This window comes from Medicago sativa, chromosome 5 (genome assembly GCF_051527215.1).
Source record: "Medicago sativa cultivar Bolivia chromosome 5, Bolivia_mono, whole genome shotgun sequence".
In the NCBI taxonomy this organism is placed as follows: Eukaryota; Viridiplantae; Streptophyta; class Magnoliopsida; order Fabales; family Fabaceae; genus Medicago; species Medicago sativa.
This window is the reverse complement of record NC_140753.1, coordinates 67,161,509-67,180,463: the sequence shown is the minus strand read 5'-3', so window position 1 is coordinate 67,180,463 and position 18,955 is coordinate 67,161,509. Positions and strand designations below refer to the sequence as shown.

The 18,955-nt window shown below is 34.3% G+C and overlaps 1 long non-coding RNA gene and 1 pseudogene across 1 annotated transcript; one reads left to right on the top strand and one right to left on the bottom strand.

Moving 5' to 3' along the window:
• LOC146924228 (putative leucine-rich repeat receptor-like protein kinase IMK3 pseudogene) overlaps positions 1 to 18,955 on the top strand; it is a 64,723-nt pseudogene that overhangs the window by 37,947 nt on the left and 7,821 nt on the right.
• Positions 10,798 to 18,749, bottom strand: LOC146924229 (uncharacterized). Its single transcript, XR_015010073.1, has 2 exons — positions 18,479 to 18,749; positions 10,798 to 11,661 (listed from the first exon to the last, which is right to left on the bottom strand). It is a non-coding gene; the product is annotated as an uncharacterized LOC146924229 (long non-coding RNA).

Here is an 18,955-nt window from a genome sequence, read left to right as displayed (position 1 = left end):
TATGTGTAATATTTGGGCTATCCTGACTTTTCCATATCTGTATACATATGTAAATTCGTGTGATTACTTATTAAGATGTTGTTGCAATTAATATAAATTAATTTCAAGACATCCATTTCATATCTAGCCCTGCTATTTTTCCAGTTTGGTTGTAATAAAAACGACAATATATTTATTAATTTCATTATCTTGATGCTCCATCACCACCAAATTCTAATGGATCACGAATCCATGCTTGTAAACTTCTTTATACGTACTTTCTCATATTGAATGTAACTCTAATATATAATGTGACATGCTCAAATGACAAGACATTTCTTAACTTGTATTATTGCCAAAAGAAGACAACTTATCTTCTTTATTATTCAAAGTTTAATTGTAATTTTTTTTTAATTTTCCGACTGAACCAAGAAAATATTCTATAAGGTTTGGATTCCAGTTTATCTAATATATCAATAACGGTGGATTATCATTTGGTATGGTTGATAAGTCTGCTCATGGAGATATTTCAAGCATTCCTTATAATACTCATAACTCAAACATGGGTCTAAAAAAGGAAGCAGTGGGGAGATGACTATATCATAATTTTAATATTCAAGTTTTTCTCCTCACATGTTTGGTGTTAATGGAAATATCATGGAGGCCAGTCTAAACATCGATGTTGCTTCAGCGACACGACACGAGTCACTTATACAAACCCAACTCACAATTTGTGAATGAAAGCAGTTCTGGAACTTCCGGATCCGGACACTGTTTCCAATTAATTAACTTTTTGAAACCTTTCGAGTTAAATGTTGACCCTATTTGATCATCCATCTATGCCGCAACCTGTAACTACCTACTATGATAGTTTGACAAGTGACAAGCTCCCTTCAAACCAAAACTTGGTTCATGCCCTCTCTCCATTCTGCTGCAGCCCTTAAGAGTGTACAGATTCTCTCCAAATTATGGGGGGGTGAAGTTGTGGAAGAGGACAATGATGAACTCATCACATCAATATTTGAGCAGCACTATCCAAGTTTGTCAGAGAGCACTAAGGCAGAGAGAAAGCAGAAGAAGCAGGTGAACAAAGTGAAGCCTACTAGCTCCAACTCAGCCGGAATGAGGACTCGTGCCCAAAAGGGTACCTCCAAAGCTTCCTTGGCATATACCGAATAGTTGGTTCAGTTGTAAAAAATTCATGGGAAGTGTTATTTGCAACATCTTGTTCAGGCAACAAGACATATTCTATGATTCTGTTGATTCTATCTCATTAGGTGTTCAAAGCATAGTCACACAGTTTGCAATTCGCTTCGGTACGTGGTATGGGTTCGGGTACGCGATTCGTGACATTTAAAGAATTCGGTACGTAGGAGGTATACATAGTCGGTACGTCATGGGTTCGTGGTTTTAATTAAATTAGAATGGACGTAAACCGTGACAATGAAACACATGTTGGTTTATCAAATATATAAACTTGCAGTGCTTTTAAGTCTCACATCGGACATTCTAGTCACTTTGAAGGAAAGAGGTAGTTATAAATATAGAACCTTGCTAACTTCTATACTTGAGAAATCCAAACCACGTATGGCTTGGTCAATTGGTGGAGCCGGTAGGCATTTACTTTCATTGGCATGGTCTGATGGTGGGGGCCACTAATGTGAATTGGTTCAATTTTTTTAAAAAATTCGTGGTTATTTGTGATGGTACGTTTGGTACCCCACATGTGACGTATTCATATGCGAATTTACGTGAACTGGTTCTCAAAAGTACCGCGAACCGGTACATGAATTATGTGTACATGAATTATGTGACTATGGTTCAAAGCATCTTTGTGAACCTTGGCGTTTAGCTAGTGGCTTATGCCATTTCTTTAGGGTTGTCAGTTGCTTTGTTAGTTTAATTCGTTGAGAATTTGCACAAGCCTTCCTTGTTATAAATCTTTGTGATGTTTTGCACATTCTTTTTGTTTTGTTGTAAGCACTTTTGTTGCTAAGGGTCTTTTATAAAATTTCTTTGCTTGATCAAAAAAAAAGACCGTATCTTAGTATTTCTAATTACCCCGTTTTGTTTCTTCTATTAATGCTTTTTTTAGACACAAGTACTATGTTAATGTTATTATAACAGAAAGAATGAATGAATGGACCTTTGGTTTTCTCAATGGCAGTTACTACAGTTGATTCTGGTAGCAGGGCTATAGAGTTTTTGGGTTTGTGTGAGAATGATGAGACCAACCCAAATACACCATCTGTATTTCCTAACAATCATCGGTTATAGTTTTGTTGCTCTACTAAAAAGAAAGTGTCAAAATTTTTATTTTTTAATCGCCTTGTTGAAGTAACTTTTTCAACTTTATAATGTTAGATTGTTTTTTCTGGAATTCTGAAATTCCTTGGATTTTTGTGTTTTATAGGAAGTGGAGGTGAATCTTGTTATAACAGACTACTGTATGCCTGGCATGACAGGCTATGATTTGCTTAAGAAAATCAAGATAAGCTTTGGTTTCCATTCCTGACACATATCTTTTAACCAATATTTATTGTCCACTTTAATCACTCTTTCTAGCTATAAGAATGTTTTTCCCTTTTCTCAAACAACAGAGTTAGGTTCAAATGGTTAATAAGCTTTGATATACATCAAATCAATAGGGAGTATGTGAGAGTTTGGTATATGCCTAAAACAATTATCGATCATGTGTTACTTATTTTTCAGCCTTACTCCAACTTAGCAAGTCCCTTTTCACCGAGAACAGAAGAATTACTTTTTGGTTTAACCATCCGGTTCTCGGAGGAAGGGAGCCTTGCAATCCGGAATTCGGCCGGGAATTAAGTCTAGTAAAAATTGTGCACCAGAAATCGAATTCTCCTAAACAATATGTCTTTAAATGGAACTTTGAGAACATAAAATTTAGAAGGAAAAAAAAAAAACTATAGATTCATTCTAATTTGGCAATTTGTTATTTCTGCAAGTTGTCAACCAGGACTAGTTTTATTACTCAAAACATAAAATTGATGATAAATCATTTGGCAAATAATTTTCTTGAATTTCAAAGTGTAATTCTTATTTAAATTTCTTTAAAAATTAAATATTAACTTGGGTGTTGGTTTATAATAAGCTTTGGCCAAATCAACTTTAATAGCAAAGACACCTTAACTTATAAATAATATTGCACAAAGAGTTTGGCCTGAATTAAGAGACAAATTCAAGTTTACAAACATTTCTGATTATGCAAGTATCAGTCTTATGTATTGCTGCAGTCTCTTCTGGATGACACCTCCAAACATGCTTGACAAAATTGATGATACTCTCATCAACTAAAGTCATAGATTTTTGATAAAAATCCAAAAAAACGAACCATCAGAGCCAAGAACTTTCCACGCACCCATACTAAAGACATCCTTCTTCACTTCCTCATACTCAACAATAGCACTAAGATTATCGAATACTTGCTGATCAAGGGTGGTAAAAGTGAAGGGTGTTTGGAACCAATTCATATCATATATGAATAACCTTTATAAAGAGAGTTAACCATATTCTTAAGATAAACTTCATCATTAGTCCAATCACCATCAGAATTCCTCAGCATTTGAATTTTATCTTTCCTGCCATTACAAGATGAGACGACCGGACCATAGTCACATAATTCGCAATTCTATTTGGTATGCGGTACAGAATATCAGAAGAATTTGGAAGTATTAGATATAGAGCGTCGGTATGCATCAGTTCATAGTATTACTATACTACTACCTAATTAAGCATAGTAAACTATATAAAAATATTTCTTAAAATTTATTAGTAATCACTAAATATTTTTACATACTAATGATTCTTTCCAGCTGCTCAACACTATCTTCGTCCTGGTACTCAAATCCTCTTAATATTTAATTAATTAAATTCATTAATAGTGCAAAAAATTAAAAGGATTTTAGTTGCATGCTGCAACAAACTAGTGTCTACTTTCAAAAAACTTTTTTTATATTCACTTTTCTTTCATTTTTTTTTTCTTTATTATTGGTGTTATTTTGCAAATGATGTTCTATTTCATCAAGCTTCAAAAAGGTTTTCTGCAAAATTTATTTTCTCTTTCATCTCCTACTCAACTTCTTCCTCTTTCTTCAATTTTCACACATTTGCATCGATTTGTCGATTTCCACGAATTACAAGTGAATTTGTGTGAACCAATGTGCAAAAGTACCGCCAATTGATACACACGTACCAATTCACGGTTCAAAGAAAGTCAAGAGAATAATATGACTATGAACTAGACACATTCGAAGACAAAAGGAGAATGCATGTAAGAACATGGGGAGCCTTGAAGAAAAACTAAAATAAGTTGATAATAATAAAACAATGAAGAACATGATAAAAGCATCGGGGAATAAGAGCCTTCACTTGCTCACATAAGGCTTCAAAATCACAACCTTCAAGCAACAATATTCCCCTGCATCCATCACAAAGAAAAACATAATTCTAAAAATTCATGTCATGACTTTGAATTAACAAAGAAAAATATAAACGGTTTCGATCTTTTCTCTTATCTATCTTTGCTTACCTCTAAAAATTAAGTTGTATGTTGACATGTATCACTCTCTAGAAGAGCACATTGTTGTTGGAGTCTCTTAGAACTCTCCCATAAAATAAGATGAGCGTTCACTAATGATTTTTTTTATGCACCAAATAATATTATTATTTATGGTAAACTTGTAAAAAAATAATGAAACTTTCATATGATGGCAGGATTGCCTGATTTTTTTTATGCACCAAATAATATTATTATTTATGGTAAACTTGTAAAAAAATAATGAAACTTTCATATGATGGCAGGATTGCCTAGTTGCCTACTTTATATAATATAAATATAAATAATATAAATACACAACTAAGATAATCTGCCACAATCATAAGAATTTCATCATTAAACTTGTTGACAGATAAATATTACACGTTAGAATATAAAGGATTAAAAGCTCACAAAAATGTTCTATGTGGGACTTTTGGTTTTTAAATATAGAAAAAGCACTAAAAAAATGCAACACAATTCTTGAGAGCCTTGTAAATTCCACTAAGTTGTATTGGCTTAACTTGAGCTTCAATTCATTCTCTAGTCCAATTTGTAACTAACTTGAATTCTCTCACTTTCACGTCTCTTCGACTTCGACACAGCACTAAAAAAATGCAACACAATTCTTGAGAGCCTTGTAAATTCCACTAAGTTGTATTGGCTTAACTTGAGCTTCAATTCATTCTCTAGTCCAATTTGTAACTAACTTGAATTCTCTCACTTTCACGTCTCTTCGACTTCGACACAATAACCCTCAGATTCTATTCCTAACTCATGGGGTGGCAGCTTAAAAAACGGATTCTTTAGGCTTCAAAATCCATCTTAAATCATAAATTCTTGACTAGAAATATTAATTTAGAGAGATTTCTCTTAGTCATAACCAATTTAGTGGTCACATTCCTCAAAGTATTGGACATATTTCAAATCTTTTTTTTTTGGTGGTGGGTGAGGTTCGAACCCCAGACCTTGCATATATTATGCACTGTCCTTACCAACTGAGCTAAGCTCACGAGGACAAAAAATATTTCAAATCTTAAACAACTTGATTTGTCACCGAGTAATCTCAGTGGAGAAATTGCAATTTCCTTTGACAACCTACATAGTCTTAGTCGAGTTTGGGTATGCTCCATTTAGTATTAGCTTCATTTAGTCCATTTAGTCTTTAGATGCAAGCCATGTGGCAAAAAAATAATGAAGGGCTAAGATTTAAAATTTTAAAAAAGTACTTATTTAATAAAAAAAAATATGCAATCTCTCTTCCTTAATGGAGCTAATACTAAATGGAGCATAGGGATTGGAATAGGTCAGGCCGGCCTACAGGGGCGTACGGCCTAGCCTACGATAGGCCAGGCCAGGCCAGGCTTTTTTCTTAAATAGAGAAGGCCTAGGCTTTTTTTTAAGCCTATTTAGCTTAAAAGGTCAGGCCATAGGCCTCTCAAAAAGTCTCTTAAGCCTATTAGGCCGGACTATTTAAGATATAAACTAGAATAGAAATATGATACAATATATAATCGAATTCCCTAAAACCTCGTGTTGATTATCAAAAGAGAGTTTAATCTAATTAAACTATTAGTTCGCTAGTCCATTTAAACTTAGATCACATTGCTTATTTAAAGATGTTCATAAGATATAGGCTTTTAAACAGGCTAGCAGGCCGTATCAGGCTTTCAGAAGGTCAGGCTCAGGCCTAAAAAGTAGGCCTATGACAGGCCGCAGGCCAGGCTTAGGCTTTAAAAAAATATGGTAGGTCAGGCTTAGGCCTTGTAAAGCCTAGCTCGGCCTAGCCTATTCCCATCCCTAATGGAGCATACCCAGACTCGTCTTAGTCACTAATTTTTTAGGGATGAAAAATTTATTTAACTCAATTAAAAAAATTTACAAAACAATCACATACTTTCTTTGGTTTATTTCTTTTAACTTCTCAGTCGTTATCTAACGATGGAGATTGAACTGTCTAGAAAGTTAAGAAAATATTTGGTGACTAATTGGCTAATTCCATTATGTAACCCACTTTCATCCAAAAACAACTAATTAAGTGCAAAAAAAAAAAAATTTGATTGTGCACACCACTCAAAATTTACCACACGACATAATAAATCAAAGACAATGCTCCACCCGCAAAAAAAAAAATAGGCCATGCACACATTTGAAACATCCATGTTCATGTCGATGGTTGAAAATAATAAATTATATCTTTGTGTTCGTTCCAACTTCGACTTTAAGTTTTTTTTATGTATTGATGTGCAATATGTTGGCAAACATTTGTAATGTTGAACTTTTGTTGAATTTCATTATTTTGTGTATTGTGAATGTAATGTCGAATTCGTGTAATTTGGTTCAATTATGAATGATTATGTAATGGTGTGATTTATGAGTGAATTTTGTTGTCGAACTTGTTGTGTTGTTGACGCAAATTGTGTTTATAGATTACATGTCATTTGTATCTTGGTGTTGTGGTCATAAATTTTATTGTGTCTGCATATCATAATCCAGTAGCAGTTAACTATGGTTGGGACAATGGTTGTTACTGTCGTTGGAGATGATCGACAGTTAACTGTTAGTGTATTTTTCCGATGTTAATGAGCAATTTCTTAAGTTAGATGAACAATTCTCTTTTACTCTTCTTCCTTTTTTACAAAATCAATCCAAATTTTAGGTTTTATTTAATGTTTTCCAAGCCATACCCATCCATTTCTACAAATATTTGTATGATGTCGTCCAAAAAAATAAAAACTACTTCATAGGTTTCATATAAAAAAAATGTTCCCACATCATTTTATAAAAAAATAATTCATTTCAAGATTGTCACATTTATTTATTAATAAATTATTATTTATTAATAAATTAGTCACATTTATTTATTAATAAATTAATATGAACACATATTTAAAAAAAGACAATAACTCAAAAGCTATTGTTAATGAAATCATATGACAAAAGTCCTCATATTATTACTTGTTAGTTTTTACTACACATTAGTATATAAAGATTTGAAAGTTCACAAAAATTTGGATGTGGGGCTTCTATCTTTATAAATAAATGTAAAAAAACACAACACAATCCCTTTATCTAGAAACCCACTAAGCTCTATTGGCTTAACTTGAGCTTTCTTTGGTCCAATAGCAACTAACTTAACTGTCTTAATGCTCCCACTTTCATATCTCTTCAACACAATAATCTCTCATGTTATATTCCTAACTCATGGGGTGGTAACTTCAAATATGTATTCTTTAGACTTCAAAATCTTATCTTCGATCAGAAGACTGGGATTAAATAAGAATGGCTTGTAGTGAACCTCATAAGACAAAAACATATGCTGTATGTACAACTCTGGTTAGTTCAAATCAAGTTCACGGAATGTTCAAAGGATGAAAACAAAAGTTTACAGCCAAGTACTATTATTGCACTTCACATATTGAGATGGCAATAGATGACGGAAATGGATTTAGAATTCACATTTTGATCAGTGACCAAATCTACCATTAATATTGATGAATTTGATCAAAACATCCAATGATGCCCTCAATAATGAAACATATTTATATATGGAAATATTACAATTCAATGATCATTAACAAAATATGGTTTTGAGTTTTGACACTATTAATGTAATTCATTTTGTCATTCAGCATGTAACTTGTACAGTGTCTATAAAGACACTTACATTATAAACAGCGAGAAATCACGTGCAAACATAATCATTACCGACGTGTTTTGGTCACAATAATATTTATTATGATAATCCAATTGGATATCATTGATACTTATTCATAAGGGTATGGAGGTGGTTGAAGTTTAGACAATATATCAAGCTCGGTCATCGAGTTCTAGAGTGTCTCAAATAAAAGAAAACAGACATTAATCTTCGAGATATGGCAAATATGGAGGCATGAATTGTATGTGTGCCAAATATAAATAGAGAAATCAGTTCTAAAAGAAAAAATATGTTAATATGCATTGGGGAAGGGGAAACTTAAATTTACAAGAAAATATATTGATGCATGAGTTACAGATGCTAACGGGGAGGGGAGAATCTGGAAAACAAAGAATTTACCTATATGTTACCTTGATTCATTCATACTCTATTGCACAAATTTTAGCACTCTCAGTTACTCTAACAGCTTCTTTCAACTCTTCATTTTCCGCATCCTAGACTTGGCTGTTGTCTCAGCCAAATATTCTGGATGAAGCAACTAGTTATGAGAGTGTTTGAACCATCAACAATGCACTTGATTGGTCGGAAGTTGCATTGTTGATGGCTAGTATTGTCCCAAGGTACTCATCAACAACAGAAAAAGAAAGTTAAGGATTATACTCGGATGCTATTACATAATTTTCATACTACATTTACATAAATGGTTACAAGTTCTATCATAATAATTAATTAGAACTTGCACTTACAAGATGTTTGTGTATTCAGCTCTCTATATATAACCAGCTTGCTTTGACAGCTGCAGTTGCTACATTTCTCATGTCAGCAGACAGCAACTCGTACTCTTTGAGGTTCGAGCTCAGCTTCAGCAACAAGTCAGTAATTTAAACAAAAAAACTCCATAAACCTCAATGACATTAGAAGAGGAATGTGTTTCAATCAACCAACTACTGCATCATGTTTGGTAAGGAAACACAAATAGACAAGAGACTTGGGGCCATGGTTGGAATTGCTGTCAACTAATACTTGATTACACCCCATACAAGGTTTAAAATTGTTGTAATAGTATCATCATGATCATTACTTTTGATGAGAGTCAATGTAAAGCCAGGGTCGTCTTAAATATTTTGGAGGCCCTATTTAAAAATTAGGGCCTTAATAAAAATAGATTCTACTATTAAAAAGTGGACCCCAAATAAAAAGAAAGTGCAATTTTAATAATTAGAAATGATTCCAAAATATTACAGTTTAACCAAATGAAGCACCAAAAACTCAAAATTTAGTCACATTATTCGCAATTTACTTCGATATATGGTATGTGTTCAGATATGCAGGACGCAACGTTCAAAGTATCAGTTACATGGGATATATATATGTATATAGTAGTCGGTATGCTATTTCGGTTCATGCTCATCTCACCATTTGGTATGTACAATAAAAGGAGATTTATGTGACCGTGCATGTGTACACCATCGTGGAAAACATGGTTGAGACTGAGGAAGCAATGGTAATACTCAGGACCTTCTTGGTGACGATGAGGAGATTCCTGTGTATGAGAAATTTATATTAGAGATGCTCACAAAATATAGGATGGTCTCCTATGAGGTCCGTAAAAAACCATTTGGATACTTAAATCCCACATCGAAAGTTTAAGAAATATGAAGAGGCAATTTGGCTATAAAAATATTGGGCAGAAACATTGAGAGTCAAATCACAAGTTGAGTACTTATGTTGTATTTTCATTTGCAACTATTACTAGAGATAAACCTAAATCTGGATCTTTCTTGGGCTTTTGTATAGTTATACTACATGAAAAGCATAAGAAAATTCAGTTTAGTTTTATTTTTAAGTAATTTTTGAGTTATTAAAAAATTTATTTAATATTTTGGGCCCAAAAAATTTAAGCTCTATGTGGTGGGAAATTCTATACCTCGGGTTTAAAAAGACTAAGGCAAGCTAATCTCATTTACACACTCCAAAGGATTAGCAAGCTCTTTAAGCTAGCAAGTTCCAACTTATTTCAAATATTTTTTGGAAAAATAAAGTAAAAAGGTAAACTATTTTCTATTTTCTACAAGATAATTTCAAATTAAGATGGATTAAAAGCAACCCCAGAATCAAAATCAATCTTGAAAATAAATAATAAATTGAACATTGTAAAAAAACATAATTTCATTTTAGGATGAAATTTGATTGAAAAAAATGTGGTTTTCTATTTTTCTGAAGCTCATTGACTTGAAATGTGAATTGATTAGCTTACAAGGGTGAACATAGCACAGGGCATGGCTCGTGGCTTATACTACCTACATTCACATGAGAACATTATACTTGGAAACTTCAAGCAATGTGTTTCTTGATGAGAACACAAATTCACTGAGTTTTAATTCAGTGAGTATTTCCTCTTTAACACTTCATCATTTCAATATGGAAACTAGCTGTTCAACTAGATCGTCTCCTCCCTCACTTTTATTTAATGTTTCCCTTACTCGGTTACTCCCGAATTTGTGTTAATTCTATTTCTTTATATGTGAAAACCATGCAAAAATTTCTTAACATACTTTTACATCCAAAGTTAAATAAGTCCGAAACCATGACTACTTTTGACTGAAAGAAAGAGACTCATTGAATATCATTAATAATCATGAGAAAAACACTGGCAAGAAAACAAGTTCATGAAAAGTTTCTCCATTTGGGATTGAGCAACTACTACAATACCTTCCCGAATTACGTATAATATATCCTATAGTTTTGAATTATTAAGCCAAACTAAGAAATAGATTGCTTTTGAGAAACAGTGGCATCTGCTTCGATCTTGGAATCAATATCAAACTCCACTTTTTGGAAGTCTTGATCCTGAGCCTGCCAGAACATACTATAATCCCAAAGTCCTCCCCACTAGAGAACTATCACCAAGGGGTGAAACCACAAAATGCAACCAGAAATGAAACAGAATTGTCCCTAAGAATAGGATTAGCATCGTAGCTGGAAACTCCAAGATTACTATGAAAAGCCGCCTCGGTCTTACCATTGGTTTGTCACTATAAAAAAATTCTGTAATGGAAACTCTCTACAAAGATTGCAGGACCACAATTAGTCAAGACATTTCCATGTTGAAATCATTACATTTCAACATTGAAATATTGAATGTCATCAGACAATAATATATCATGTACAACTCGTGGTTAGTTAAAACTATGTTTGCCAAATGTTCAAAGTGTTTTTATACCACCATAACCTTAAACCTAATGAGATAAAAATATAGAGTATCATAGGATGAAAACAAAAATTTACAGCCAAGTACATTCTAGCCGCTGTCTCTTGAGTATGTAGATGTTTCTTTTCCGCAAGCTTCTCCCACACGGCAGCCATCTTCTCTTCATAGCCTGTCTGTAAAATGTATGACATAGAATAAATTACAGAGAAGAGAAGATCATTTTGCCTCTCCTTGTCTATTCTTCCAAGCTCACTCCTATAATTAAAAAACAAGAAACTTTTCACACAAAAACAATTGTGTAGATTTGTTATATTATATAGCAAACCAACCAAGACAAATTGGCACTATCATGAACAATCTCCTCTTTAAACTTGTTGCCTAATGAACATTACATGTTAGCATATAAAAACTCAAAAGCTCACAAAATTGTTCTATGTGGGACTTCTAGCTCTTTAAATATACAAAAAGCACTAAAAAATTACAACACAATCATCTAGAGCCTTGTAAATTCCACCAAGTTGTATTGGCTTAACTTGAGCTTCAATTCATTCTCTAGTCCAATACCAACAAGCAACTAACTTGAACTCTCTTACTTTCACATCTCTCCGACTTCAACACAATAACTCTCATATTCTATTCCTAACTCATGGGGTGGCAGCTTCAAAAATGGATTCTTTAGGCTTCAAAATCTATCCTAAATCATAACTTCTTGACTAGAAGCATTCCTGCTTCTTTAGGTAACCTAAGGTAACTTAGAGAGATTTCTCTTAGTCATAACCAATTTAGTGGTCACATTCCTCAAAGTATTGGAAATATTTCAAATCTTAAACAGCTTGATTTGTCACCGTGTAATCTCAGTGGAGAAATTGAAATTGCAGTTTCCTTTGACAACCTACATAGTCTTAGTTGTTACGATGTTTCTCATAATAACCTCTATGGTCTTCTTCCAACTATTGGTCATAGTTCATCAACTTCATGTCCCTCTCCAGCTCTTTCCGAAGGACAAGGTGAACCGTGAACCATGATGGCAGTCAAGCTTCAGTAGTGAAATGATTGAGGTAACAATCTAACAGATAACTAAAAATCAGAGAGAATTTGAATCTGAAGATAGTGTTATAGGAAAAAAATTAATAAATTATAAGATAGGTTCAAAAAACAAAATACAAAGGGAGCATAACATGTTCTAAATTGATGGATCAAATCACTTTACTAAAGGGTGGAAGGTGGTGGATTGAGTTCCCATGATTGCCTTTCCATTCACCTCATTGATCGGGTTCTTCGCAGACTCATTCCAGACTTGCAGTGATAGTTTTGATATTTTGCGCTCTACGAAGCCTTATCATTTTAGGTATATCGGGTTGAAAATAACCATCCTAAAAACACACATTCTTCAGGTCTATAGGAGTCTACTCGAGTTTACAGGATAATTTTGATGGCTAGAGTAGTAATATCTTGCGGTTCTGAGTTCACTCAAGAATTTGCATCCATGGATATGAGATTATTTGATGGATTGTTATTACAACAGCATGGAGAGAAGAATAATATAGAGAATAATAGTAACTTGCTATGCAAGTAATCTTACCATTGTACTTCATTATCTTAGTGTAGTACATCATCTTAGTGTAGTACATTTCCAGATTGTGTAGTACAACTATTAGGTCTATATATACTCTTGTATCACTCTCATTTCACAATAATGAAGATTTATTTTGCTCTTCTATTATTTCATAATATGGTATCAGAGCACTCTCTTTGAGAGTAGTTCTGATCCTAACCGTTTTTCTTGCGATCCTAACCGTTTTTCTTCTTGTTTCTTCCGCTGCAATTCATCTTCTCTACTTGAATTTCGTGCAATTTCTGCACATTCGCCATTGATTTCTTCGTGTTCTTCTTGCTTCCTCTGTTTTCTGCAATTTTTGAAGCTTTTCATCTTCAACAATGGTGCGTAATTTGAACACTCAGCAAAACGTTGATTCAGTGTTCTATGTTCATCCTAGTGAAGGTCCCAACTCTGTGGTAGTTACTCCATTGCTTACTGGCTCGAATTATCTCGCATGGAGCAGATCCATGCAACGTGCACTTGGCGCGAAGAATAAACTTGTTTTCATCAATGGATCGGTACCTATTCCTAATCTTGATGATTTGAATCGTGATGCATGGGAACGGTGCAATCATCTGGTTTATTCGTGGTTGATCAACTCTGTTTCTCCACAAATTGCTCAAACTTTAGTGTTTCATGAGCACGCCATTGATGTTTGGGATGAACTCAAAGAACGCTTCGCAAAAGTTGATCGTATTCGCATAGCTTCTTTACGTTCTTCTATCAACAATTTGAAGCAAGGATCTAAAACAGTTTCAGAGTATTTCACTGAAATGAAAACTCTATGGGAAGAGCTTAATTCTCATCGGCCAATGCCTAATTGCACTTGTCCATTTCCATGCCGGTGTGAAGCTATGAGATCTGCACGCGCACATCGTATGGAGGATCAAGTAATTCAGTTTTTGACTGGTTTGAATGATAACTTCAACGTTATCAAGTCTCAGGTTCTTCTTTTGGATCCATTACCTTCAATTAACAAGGTATATTCATTGGTTATCCAAGAAGAGAGTAATAATGGTACAGTTTCTCTTCCCTCCGTTTCTGAAGATTCCAGCATCCTTGTTAATGCTTCTGACACTAAGAAGCAATATGGAAATGGTAAATCATTTGCTGGTTCAAAGAATAATTCTAGGTTCTGTACTTTTTGCAAACGTACAAACCATACTGTAGAGTTTTGCTATCAGAAGCATGGATACCCCAATTCATATAAGTCCAATCCTACAGCAAATGCTACCAATGCTTCTTCTAGTAATGCAGAGATTCAGCCTGTAAATTCTGCAGTTGACAATTCTCCTCCTACTGGTTTAACTCAAGAACATTACAATCATCTTGTATCACTTCTTCAGCAGTCACATTTGTTTGCTTCAGGATCCAATCCTTCTCCCCCAACCTCAAACCATATTGCTTCTGCTCCTCATTTTCCTTCTTCATCTGGTACTCCTCCTTCAGGTATATCAACTGTTTTCTCTTGTGCTTTGTCTGACTCTTCTCATGATTGGTTACTTGATTCTGGTGCCAATGAGCACATTTGTTCTTCTTTACAATATTTTACTTCATATCAATCTATTAAACCTGTTCATGTTCATTTACCAAATAAAACTATAGTTACTATACATCATGCTGGTACTGTTGTTTTCTCTCCACATTTTAAGATTTCCAATGTCTTATACTCTCCACATTTCAAAGTTAATCTGATTTCTATTGCCAAAATCATTAGCAGCATGAATTGTTATGTTCAGTTCTTACCTGATAAATGCATTATACAGGATCTGATTACCCACAGGATGATTGGTTTGGCTGATCCTCATGGTGGTTTATACAAATTGAGGATTTCTCCTTCAGCTTTTCCTTTTAAGTCTTCTGTTTCTAATGTTCCTCATTGTAATATATCCATAAATAAAGACTCTCAATCTATTGTTTCTAGTTCTTTTACTCATATTCCTGAAACTGCACTTTGGCACTTTAGATTGGGGCACTTGTCCAATCAAAGATTGTCAAATATGCATTCTTTGTATCCATCAATCTGTGTTGATAATAAAGCCATCTGTGATGTTTGTCAATTTGCCAAATATAAGAAATTGCCTTTTCCTCATAGTTTATCTCATGCTACTTCTAAATTTGAATTGATTCATTGTGATATTTGGGGTCCTTTGAGTGTTCCTTCTGTTCATGGTCATAAGTACTTTATCACTATTGTTGATGATTTTAGTAGGTTTGTTTGGATCATTTTGATCAAATCCAAAGCTGAGGTGTCCATTCATGTTCAACAGTTCATTACCCTTATTGAAAATCAGTTCCATATCACTCCTAAAATTCTTAGAAGTGACAATGGCCCTGAATTTGATTTGCCTTCATTTTATAACTCTAAAGGCATCATTCATCATAGGTCTTGTGTTGAGACTCCTCAGCAAAATGCTAGAGTAGAAAGAAAGCACCAACATATACTCAATGTAGGAAGAGCTCTCTTATTTCAATCCAAATTACCCAATTGTTATTGGTCATATGCTGTTCTTCATGCTGTTTTCTTAATCAATAGAGTCACCACTCCTCTTCTTCAGCATAAATCTCCTTATCATGTTTTACATGATTCTATTCCTGACTCTTCCCTTTTCAAAGTGTTTGGATGTCTATGTTTTGCTTCAACCATTCAATCTCACAGAACCAAACTTCAACCTAGAGCACGAAAATCTATATTTTTAGGCTATAAATCTGGTTATAAAGGTTATGTTCTTCTGGACATGCATTCTAGAGCAATCTTTGTGTCAAGAAATGTCACTTTTCATGAAACAATTTTACCTTATCAGTCTTCATCCCCTTCTTCTGTCATTGATACCTGGCATTATATTACTCCTTCATCTCAACCCTTTGTTGATGATTTTGACCATTTACCTATCCCTCCTTCTCCTGTTCCCACACCAGAAGATTCACCAACTATTTCACTTGATTCACCCATCACTTCTGAATCTTCTGCTTCACCTGTTTCTCCTATCATTGCTCCCCCACCTGTTAGAGCTTCAACTAGACTTAGAACTGCTCCTGCTTATTTACAAGATTACATTTGTCCTATTACAAATTCCATTTATGCATCATCTTCTCCTTATCATATTTCCAATTATTTGTCTTTTACTAATGTTTCTCCTTCTCATTCCTGTTTTGCTTTGTCTCTTCACACTCACCCTGAGCCTAAAACCTTCACTGAGGCAAACAAACATGATTGTTGGAGGAAAGCTATGCAAGATGAGCTTAATGCCTTGAGTAAGACTGGTACTTGGAAGATTGTTGACCTACCACCTCATGTTAAACCCATAGGCTGCAGATGGGTTTACAAAGTGAAACATCATGCTGATGGTTCCATAGAGAGGTATAAAGCCAGATTGGTTGCTAAAGGATATAACCAAATTGAAGGCTTAGACTATTTTGAAACATATTCTCCAGTGGCTAAGCTTACCACTGTCAGGATTGTTCTTGCTTTGGCTTCTATGCATAACTGGCATCTCCATCAACTTGATGTGAACAATGCATTTTTACATGGAGAACTTCAAGAAGATGTCTATATGATTGTCCCTCCTGGTGTTCCACATTCCAATCCAAATCAGGTGTGTAAATTGAACAAGTCTCTTTATGGATTGAAGCAGGCAAGCAGGAAATGGTATGAAAGGTTGACTTCAGTTTTACTCCTCAATGGTTACAAACAGGCTTCTTCAGATCATTCCCTTTTTCTTAAAAGCACTTCATCTTCATTTACTATTTTGCTGGTTTATGTTGATGATGTGATCTTAGCTGGGAACTCTTTGGAGGAATTCAAGTGTATCAAGCAGATTCTTCATACCACATTTCAGATTAAAGATTTGGGCACTCTTAAATACTTCCTTGGTATTGAAGTTGCTCACTCTTCATCTGGCATCTCTTTATGCCAGAGAAAGTATTGTTTAGATTTACTTGAAGATTCAGGATTCCTTCATTCAAAGCCTATCAGTACACCCTCTGATCCAAATGTTAAACTTCATAATGATGATTCACAACCTTACTCTGATGTTCCTGCTTACAGGAGGTTGATTGGCAGACTTTTATATCTTAATACCACCAGGCCAGATATCACATTCATCACTCAGCAGTTGAGTCAGTTTCTAAGCAATCCCACTCAAACTCATTTTCATGCTGCAACAAGAGTGTTAAGATACTTGAAAGGATCTCCAGGACGTGGTATCTTCTTCCCTAGAGATGCTCATCTTCAATTGCAAGGCTTTTCAGATGCAGACTGGGCAGGTTGCAGAGATACCAGAAGATCTATCACTGGTCAGTGTTTCTTTTTGGGCAAGTCACTCATTTCTTGGAGGACAAAGAAGCAACTCACTGTCAGCAAATCTTCTTCTGAGGCTGAGTATAGAGCTTTGGCCGCAGCATCATGTGAATTGCAATGGATCTTATATGTTCTTCAAGATTTGCAGATTCAATGTTCCAAAACTCCTGTTATCTACTGTGATAATCAGAGTGCGCTTCACATTGCTGCTAATCCTGTGTTTCATGAACGCACTAAGCATTTAGAGATAGATTGTCATATTGTACGAGAGAAACTGCAGGCCAACATTCTCAAACTGCTACCTATCTCTTCCAAAGACCAGCTTGCTGATTTTTTTACTAAGGCACTTCTTCCTCAACCATTCAACACTTTGTTGTCCAAGTTGGAGATGATAGACATTTATCACCCTCCAACTTGTGGGGGGCTATTACAACAGCATGGAGAGAAGAATAATATAGAGAATAATAGTAACTTGCTATGCAAGTAATCTTACCATTGTACTTCATTATCTTAGTGTAGTACATCATCTTAGTGTAGTACATTTCCAGATTGTGTAGTACAACTATTAGGTCTATATATACTCTTGTATCACTCTCATTTCACAATAATGAAGATTTATTTTGCTCTTCTATTATTTCATAATAATTGTCTCAGTTCACTTCTATGCATGATATACCACTTGGATGCTCCAGTCACTATCTCGTGTGGAATTTTCAGGTATATCATTATTTGATAATTTCAATCGATGATCAAATGCAGCCCTGAATGAAATATTTATAGATGCATCAAAATATGGAAATATAATTCAAAGTCGGTTAATCTGGTTTTTAAAAGTTGAGTTTGGACATGTGGCCAGATCAGCTATTAATTGATGATTTTGATAGAAGCACTCAATGCAACACTCAACGAATCATTTACAAATGCATCAAAATATATAAGATTTTGACACTGTTGTAGTACTATTTAGATAAAGTATTACCAAGGTGTTAATATGATATATTTTTATATTTATTATGATAATCTAATTAGACTATATCTCAAGTTCGGTCACCAAGTTCTAGTCTGTCTCCCTAGGCAAATGTTACAGTACACATGAAATGAAAGAAAACAGAGAAGTCAGTTCTAAAAGAAACAATACAGCAGAATCGCACTAACAGATCTTAATATGTTACCGTGATTCGTTGATACTCTATCTGCACAATTTTAGTGCTCTTAGTTTCTCTAACAGCTTCTTTCAACTCTTCTATTTTCCGCAACCTAGACTTCTCTCTGCCAAATATTCTGGATGAAGCAACTAGTTCTAACGAGAGTGTTTGAAGCATCAATAACGCACTTGATTGGCAGGAAAATGCATTGTCCGGATTATACTTGGAGGCTATTATATAATTTTCATACTGCATTAATATAAATGGTTAAAAGTTCTATCATAATAAGTAATTGGAACTTGCATTTACGAGATGTATGATAGTTTGTGTATTCAGCAACAACAGCTCGTACTCTCTGAGATTCGAATTCAGCTTCTGCGACAAGTCAATGCAGATAATAAGCAAACAAAATCAGCCATTTCCACATGACAAAAATGGTAATGTAATTTTTAAAAGGAGAATAATTTAAACAAAAAAATCCATAAAACTCAATGACATTAGAAT